We start from the raw sequence: 9,689 nt of genomic DNA, 5'->3' as shown, positions 1-9,689 counted from the left end.
TGGAGCGTTTTTAAAACATATGATTTTTTTTTTTTTTCAGTAGATGAAGGCTTACATGTTTTTATTCCTGTGGTCTGTGAGCTTGGATGATATCAATCTGTTTCTCTTGTATATTTTCAGCAAGCATGAATAGAAAAACTGTATGCTTTCCTTTGCTTTATTATCATTTATTAATGAACTGACTGTGTATTTAGAACATTTGGGTCTGTTTTAGTCTGTTCATAAGCCTACATATATGGTGAATTTATTAATGGAAAAATGGTAGAAGTAAACTAAGTAGTAAAATCCTCATATGTTAAACAGCTGTTTTAAATATGAATATAGTGTATATATATAACATATAAAACCTTCAAAAAGAACTCCATGGAATGCTGGAATTCAGTTTTACTCCATTTAGTTTACAGTTTAGGCTTGCAGATATTATACAGAAGTTTTGAGGGAAATCAGTTAAGCACTGGATTTAGGGCAAATTATTTAAAGCAAAATATTTATCTGATGAATTTAGTTCCTCTCCCATATATGAAGTATTTGTAAACAAATTTAAACTTTATAAAATGACTTTGCTCTTCAAGTACAGGTGGGTCCAATGTCCACTGAAGTCTCTGAATGACTCCCATTGACTCCCATGGGGTTCGAATCAGGGCGTTATCCAAGTTCTCAGAGAAGGTAGTGAAAGATGGACTTGCTCCTTGGTGAATATATTTCAACTTGTGCATTTTTTTGTAAACTATTTGCTTTGATTACTGCTTAGTATAGTGGTTTTCAAATATTTTCAGCTTCTGGACCTCTAGCATCCATCTAGTGAAAGTACGGCATTCTGCATTTAAGCTTATGTACAATTTCCTCTTGCTTCTTTGTTACATTTCAAAGACTACCAGAGAAAAAGTAGTGCATGGCACTTTGCAGACCACAAGAGAAAAAAAATCATTGTTATAGAGTAATCCACCGTTCATCAGAAATGAGCAGTCATTCAGTTACATGGACTTCACTTCTCAAATCCTCCCAAAATATTTGTTTGAAAACTCTTTGGGTCCAAATATTGGTGCAAATGCATGTCTACAATGAAGTTACAAATTGCTTTCTTTCTGACAGGGAAAATAATTTTCATGACTTTCACATGACTGTTCAGGAAAAGTTCTCCACACGGTCTGACCTATCTCATAAAGCTCTGCCATATGCTGGTCGCTATTTCCTCATTTCCTTATTTTTATGTATTGTTTTGTATGCTTGACAAACAAGCAATCAGATGAAAAAAATAGCCTTTGACCCTATTTTCAGACTGACAGCTAGTAGTTTTGTATTTATTTAGACAGATCCTGTAGGGAACAATCCTCCCTGGTGCTCATTACTCAGTGGACTGACATTTGCACCCACTTTGGAAAGCTTTAAGATCACTGATCCATGCTAAACCAGTACATTCCAGCAAACTCTTGTGCCAAGGGGCATTAGTTCTAACACATATCACCTTTCAGGACAGGGAAGAAATGAAATGGTATTATCTAACATCAGTACATCTTCTTTGCCTTTGGCTATTGTTAGAATAAGCAGATTCAATTAAATTCTTAATTTCCTTGTCAAATTTTTAGATTTCTCAGAAACAGAAAATACTAAAAACAAGTTCAGTGAGATTCCCATCTTTTTGCAATCTGTTCAGCTTGTCTGTGTGTTAAGGTGAAACTATAGCTACTATACACCTGAAGGTGTTATAAAAAAAGGAGAAATGGGACGGTGAACCTTTTACTCCCATAGAAGATCCAATTTATTAATTTGTAGAAACATTTGTTTCTTTGTTGTCTTTCTAAGACAATATAAATAATATCCAGCTTCACCTGTGATTGTTTTTCTGGAAAACTTACGTGGTCTCAGTTGAATTTCTTTTCAGCTTTTCAGATCCTCTGACGGACAAGCAAAAATTTCTCACGGGTATCTTTTGGGGCATTTATACTCATTACTTGTTCAAAAAACCCAAACAGCATAGAATTATCTACCAGTAGACAAAAATTTAATTCTCCCTGTGGACCACCCTACACTCATTTAGTTACTTATATCTCTGATTCCAATTCCACAAACAACCACTCAGTTAATTTCAGTCTGCGCATAATAGAGACAATCTGAAATAATAACTGAAAACAAATACTTGGAAACAAAATAATCTAGGGACTGTTCGCTTTTTTTTTTTTTTTTGATATACCATAAACAATTGCTAAAATGTATATCTCCTCCCTTACTTTTACCTCTATCCTTTCTAATTGCAAACTTTTTGGACTGCACAAGTAGTTTCCTTGAGTAGTTTGCACATGATGTGGCTTATTCAAACTAATTATTTTGATTATTTTCAGCAGCAGTGGTACACAATGAGATGATATTGTTTTATTTTATCATTAATGATATAATTTATTTATTTTGGTTGTCTTATTTCTCTTATAAAAATTGTTCTTTATCTTTATTGAAATTTTTCTTAAAAACTATCCTAAATCTCCACTGTTGTTACTTTGATCCTTTTTTTTTGTAGTCCTTCTGAGACCATTCTTTCTTGTACTACTTTGTATATGTTTGAAGATTATTATAATTTCTTGTAATTTCTCTCTTTCTATGGGTTTAGCTCTTCCTTGAAATATAGTGACTATTACTAGGAACTGAGCTTCACTTGCAGTTTTGGCAGCACTATTCAGAAAAGAAGGATTTTTACATATTTCCAACAGAAGTGTTTATATGATGCAATATGATTTTTTGTTTGTTTGTTTGTTTTTCCAATTGCAACATTCTCTGAATTTGTGCAAATTGTTATTCCTGAATTTGTTTAAAGCCTTGCTATTGTCCATATTGAACTGCATCCTACTCTGTTTTTCAGACCAGTTGACCACTTCTTCTAAGTCATTCTGACTCTAGTCTTCTTCTTCAGTGTGCCTGCAACCCCTCTAAACTTTCCCATTGTTTGAAAATGTAACAGGCAATTTTATTAATTAAAATATTTAACTGGCTGAGGAGGGATGCCTAGTAAATGCCACATTATATGGCTTTGTAGTCTGACAGTGAGCCATTCATTTCCCATTTATTTTTAAACTTTTTTATTATTATTATTTATTTATTTATTTATTATTTTTCAGCAAATTTTGTGCAGTAGTTTTGAATCTTATAGGCATCTGTCTTGGATCAACTGCCATCTTATTTTCCTAATTTGCTCATAGCAATGTCACTTGAGACAATATCAAAAAAAATTTCTGAATTTGAGATATAATATCTTGTGTTGCTCTTCTGCCCAGTCTTTTGCCTTCGTGGAGTGGCAAATAAGGATAGCTTGACATGAATTGTTCTTGACTAATTCTTGTTGGCAGCTACATACAAAGTTAAGCCCTATAGCAGTTTTATGGGAAAAAATATTTTGCACACAGGGACACTATTCTTTCTTAAGTGCTTTCTTGAAACTCTCATTATTTGCAGGAACATTCACATTGGTAATGTTGCTAGCGCTGAGGATTTTATCATGAGTTTTACAAGTCAGCTTTCAGTTCCTATACCCAAAGGATTATCTGGGAGTCCCCATATTTGCTTTTTTGAAGGCTATATTTCTAACCATACAAGTTAGTAAGTGTTTTTAAACCCCCCTGATTTTGAGAGATCTGAGATTTTTCTGAGCATGAAGGTTGAGAGGGCTGTCATCATAGAGTCATGGAATCATAGAATGGCTTGGGTTGAAAGGAGCCTTAAGATCACCTAGTTCCAACCTCCCTGCCATGGGTAGGGGTGCCACCCACTAGATCAGGTTGTACTTAAAAACAAAATGCTGTGGAAGCCACCTCCTCCTTTCTTAGCATTCTGCAGAAAGAAAATATTCTAGTGAGACACTTGGAGGTTAGTGGAGCTGAACTATTACACCAAAACCGTTACATTAAAGGGAAATTCATTCACAAATTCAGAGTTGCTAGCAAGGTAGTCAATAATCGCTTCTCCACCTAGCTCATTTGGACTTGTTTTTGTAGTTCATTCTGACTTGTTTCTGTTGTAAATAATATAGTACAAGGTTATGAATGAAACAGACTCCAGAAAAGGAAAAAATAATTGTCTGCACAAGCTGGTATACTATTTTGTTAGCAGTTTGCATATAGTTGCTTTTCCTCATCCTTGCATATCATCAGTTTTAGACAAGGGATCCCAGGACCCTGGACTACAACCAAAATCTTGAAAGAACTCATATCCTATTTAAACACATAAATAGAGGTTAGATTTTTCAAAAATGTTTAATACCCAACAGTCCAAACTGCTGCAAATCTGGTAGGTATTTGTGGACCTAAATGGGAACTCAGCACTTCAGAAAACCTGGCCCTGGATTAGTTTATCTTGTGGTTTGTGGGACTCTTTCACACAGCAACAGGGGAGAGAAAGGCATGTTAAAAAGTAGATGGATGTGATTGCAAAGCCATGGAAATTGGAACAGGAGGGGATACGAGTCAATAAGGGAGGAGTGGCAGCCTGTGAAACAATCTTTTGAAAATGTATGGCTCTCAAGCATCCATTGCTGTTATATCTTTCGATTCTATTCTCTCACGCTGTCTGAGATCAGCTTCATGAAAGTTAGAAATGTGTTTACGTAAGCTATAGCACAGACCAGAGACAAGCTGTGTGCTCAGGGAGCACTGCGGAGAAGGAGGTGGGGAAAGGGCCTCACTTCTGGCTTGCTTCTTAGAGCTGCCTCTCTGTGGGTTTCAAGGCTCAGGTGGTTGAAATTCAGCCAGCAAATCTCCTGGTTCTCAAATGCAAAAGTTAAAATATGGCCAAGCTGGTAAATACTTCTATACTCTGTAACAAGTTGGATGTGTGCATACCTACATACTCAGCAATGTGAATAAGATATTTAAGAGCACAGACATAGACAGAATCTTCTATAAAGACATAGACAGAATCTTCTATAATTTAAGTTTTACCATCATTTTCTGATTTGTAGATTGAAAAATAAAATTTTATTCCATTTTATCTTTCCTATTTAAGGTTAAGTTGTCTAATATTTCTGTACAGATGTGTAAAGAGGATACTAAGGACTACTGTATTCAAGGAGAAAACACTCAGATAATAAGCAGGGCTTTTTGAAGGAACCCAGTCTGATTCCTCCACACCTTTGAGCATAGCTGGCTGAGCATGCAGGGGCAATGGCTCTTGGGGCTAAATAGGATCGTGCCAGTCATTCATGTCCCTGGAAAAGGAGTGAAAAAGGGAGGGAGAGAAAATGCATTCAGCATTTTGTTTGGTATCTAAAGAGAACCATAGGTCATAGGCTTTCATAGGAGTTTAAGGGGAAAAGTAATATTTTAGTAGGCTAGATTACACTAGAACAGCACTTGAAAACTTCTTCATCAGAGCTGGATTCCAGAATTATACTATTAACCATGTCTCTTTCTCACATGCACCAGCATAGTAGAGACCATTAGATCTCTTCCTTATAAACCTTATGTTCATCTGTATTAATTTATCCATATACTCTAGCTCATATACTCCTGTTCATAGAACCATAGAACCATAGAATCATAGAACCATAGGAAGGTTTGGATTGGAAGGGACCTTAAAGCCTATCCAGTTCCAAACCCCTGCCATGGGCAGGGACATCTCCCACTAGACCAGGTTGCCCAAAGCCCCATCCAGCCTGGCTTTGAACACTTCCAGGGACTGGATATAGTTAACCAGTTATAGCCTTAGGTAGACTATATTATTTTATATCAACAACAACAACAAAGCTTTTAAATGGCCTTACAGTATGCTGTGATGATGCATTTTATGTCTCTATTTATTTATCCCCAAGCACAAATTTTTGCTTTAATGTATTTAGTAATGTATAGTAGATATAAAGAGGCAAGAGACACTGCAGATCTCAGTAGTTCATTAGTCCTGGCATTTTATTGTGTTTTAAAACATCTCCTTCCCCAGACCACAAAATAGTTCCACCCTGCATCGTGTGTATTAAGTGTGAATCCACAGAGGGAACTTGTAAATATTCATTTTCAAGAAATAATATTTCCTCTGTATCTCTTCTGGTTTAATTTATTAATCTGGAGGAACTTCCCTCTGTAAATACCTAGCCCTGAATACAGTCACTTTTATCCAGTGTCTGGGGGTCGTATGTAAACAGTTTTGGCTTAACTGTAAGGGCATAGTTACTGAAATATTTTCAGAAATACTCACGTGCTCTGTTTCCTATTGTAAAGACACATCTCCCTCATTAGTAGGTACAGCAGACCATTTACCATATTACCAGAAATCTTATGGCATTTTCAGAAAAACTTTAATGAACCAGACTGGATGGGCATTTGGTCCTGAGATAATGTACATGGAATCTCACAAATAAGGGAATTATAACAAGCAATCTTCAAAACAGTGCAAAAAAGGGCTTGATGCCATTCCTCTCAGATGGAGGCCTTCCCTCTCCTGGTGGAAAGAGGCCAGATACTGAGTTGGGAAGAAAAGAATATGAAATAATATTTTTCCTAGCATGATTCCAGTACCTGGATGATGATCTGGTGGCTTGGATGAGAGCTAATACAGTTTTTTTTAAATAGATTTACTTTTCTGATGACTTGGATGGGAGTTAATCCTTTTTTTTTTTTTTTTTTAAACTAGACTGACTTTTTATAATAGAAGAAGTAAAGAGATCTGTTTGCCAACAGGGAACAAATTTTAATGCTGTCAAATTAAGCTGCTTCTCGCACCTATTTTCATTTAAGTCTACACCACCAATGTAGTCTTAATGAGATGTGCCCATAAATCTCAGCCAGAAGAATAATATGACTGATGCATTTTCCATCTCCTGTAGTCACTGGCATCCTCTCCCATACTGTTCCAATGGTAGAAACTCATGAGTTAGTGCAACGACAAAGCACTCCAGCCATCCAAAACCTTACCCTGCCCCATTGCCGAGGGCACCAGCACACTGATTGCCCATGGAAGTCGATGACTTCATCAGCTCTCACTCTCTGAGGTTAAAATGATGAGGCACTGACAGGCTGCACACAGGGCCATGGCTTCCAACGCTGCCTGTCCTCTCGTGGTGTTGAAATGCTGAGCTGCCATGACATGTCCCAGAGGAGCCCTGCTCCTGCCCGGTAAGGGCTGGCGCAGAAGTTTCACCTTGCAGCCTCATCCTCCCCAGCCAGCCAGTAGTCCTGCTGTACCTCTTTAACCTATGGCATCTTCTTATGGCCCCACTATTTAAGGCCATGAAAAATATTCTCACCGACTTCTGTGCAGCTGATTGACAGAGGAGACTTGAGTATGAGAGGCAAAAAAAGAGCATTTTGTGAACAGTGGTCCTATAAACTTGCTATAAGTGGTCCTATAAGTTTGCTTGTACTGGTTGCAGCTGCAGGACCATCCTTTAGAGTACTGAAATGGGGCCTGGATGAACCCCTGCTCTGTGCTTACAGGCCTTACATTTTAACAGAATTATCATGTAACAGGCTGAATGCAGCAGTTCGTGATGCAGACAGAGTAGGAAGGTCCGGAGAGGGGTTCATTCCTCTGAAAAATGTTTATATCCCTCATTTGGGATAGAGTCTTATTATTCTCCAAGGTGCTGCACATTTTATACTTGAGCAGCAGGTCCAAATTCATATGCCCCGACAGGATTCCCTCGCATTTTCCTTCACCATTCAGTTCAGTATTCACGAGTGCTGGGCTAACCATCACTTCTTCAGAAGTTGTTCACCAGTTCCTTGTTGCTCTGCGTCTTTCACTAAACTACATGCCTCATACGAGTCTACTGTTTTATCTTTCAGCACTGAGGACCAGCTACTGCTGGGCTCAGGAGGCATTTATCAAAGACACGACTGCTGATTTACTACAAAGGGCTGCTGAATTCCTCCAGGAACTGTCTTTTGACCCAGTGCTGTAAATTCTGTACTGCAGAATTGGCAGACTCTAACAGCTTTTTGTAACAAACTGTGGCAAAAAAGAAGCCCTGACCTCAAAGGACCTAAATATTTTAAAGTAAGAGATTGTGCTGTGCTTTGGGTGTTAGGCTAAACTGTAGATCTAAAAACTGCATCTCTTGGATATATAGTAAGACATCAGTTGTTTTTTTCTTTTCATTAAAGAATGTTTAAAAGTGATCTATGATTATAATTTTTTAGACACTTACTAATTAAATGGTGATGTTTTCTGCCTTTGTAGCTGAATGCATAATCGCATGTTGCATGGCTCAGCATCAGTGCATGGTTTTCTTCTGGATAATGAAGCAAAAGAGCATTCAGATACCTGATTTTAATTATTTTCAGCATTGTTGTGTTCCAAACTAGGAAGAGCATTTAAGACACAGTTGCATTCCTGAGAATAGTCCAAGCCCAGATGGGACAGAGCTCAGTGCACCCTCCCATTTCACCACACAAACAACCTGGATACAGGGGAGGAAGCTGTGAATCAGTGGTACACACGGGTACACGTCAACATTTGCACACATAGGCAGGCAGAAAGAATTCTCCTCTTCTCAGTTAGGCAGGTGTTTGAAACTGTGAAGTTAAGGCACGAGTCTGTCCTTGCAGCACTCTCACGATGCCAGTAGAAGATCTGAAACACTGTGAGACAACTTGGTGCATGTGTCAGTGTTCAAAAGTTTATTTAGATAGTGATTTGTAACCAATAAAAGCAGGCGTAAGCCAATTCTTCCTCACCCAGTCTCCCTCCCTGATCCACCAGCCCAAAGAATATGGCAGAGGGTGTTTCTGCAGCTTTGTTATGTTCTTGTGTGCAGCTTGGACAACAGTGAGCTTGACAGCCTCAATACTGGGAAGGGAAGATTGCAGTTCTTACATAAGTTCTTATGTAAGGGACAGTTGGTGATGATACAAAGCAGTGAGAATGGAGAGAGAGCATCTGGAGACAAAGGAAAGTCGAAGACATGGAAGAAGCTGGTAGTTTTACAGAAAAGGAGAGAGAAAATCAGTAGGGAGTGAAATGTGAGGAGTCTTAGTGAAAAGAGAGACTAAGAGAAGAAAGAAGAAAACAGCAAAGAGACAGATAAAAGAGGCAGCAGATAAAGAGGATGTGAAAAGAGGGAAACAAAGAATATCTCACATCTGCTCATGCAGTTCAGATGACAGTTCCTGCTTATATTCACAGTGCATGTGTGAACACATGGGTTCCCTAGGTGACTTTGAAAATCTCAGCCAGGAAATCCATCCTGCCAGAAACAGTACCTCAGGCAGGAAGTGTTACCTTTAGAAAAGCCAGTTCAGGAGCTGAATCACATCAACCAGCCAATTTTATTTTATTTTTTTAATGGAAAAAAATGAGGCAAGGAAAAGAGGAATGGCTGCTGTTTGTCTAATAAGGGCATTTCAGACTGAGTGCATGCTCTAATATTTTCCACTGGAGGAATACAGAGCCTTTCCTCATTTCCCCTTGCCTTTTGGGACTCGTATTATGCACCAAACTAAGCTTCTTCCCTTGGCATCTCCCTCTGCTCGTTGTTGTTTTTCTTCTCTGCCTCCATTTCGTTGGAGAAACGTTCTGGGAAGGAGCTGGCCTCCTGCCCCCTCCCTGCTTGCCCCTCTCTGGGCTGGCTCCACTCTGCACCAGCTGTGACCCGATCTGCCCCAAATTTCTGCCTTCATGCCCATCCCACCAGTGATGTTTGCCGTGAGATGAGTTGACGTGACTGTGCCCCTTTCCCCATTGCTTCTGCAAAGCTATTAGCTCTGTATTATTGC

This window comes from Anser anser (genome assembly GCF_964211835.1).
Source record: "Anser anser genome assembly, chromosome: 3".
NCBI lineage: Eukaryota > Metazoa > Chordata > Aves > Anseriformes > Anatidae > Anser > Anser anser.
This window is presented reverse-complemented; position numbering follows the sequence as displayed.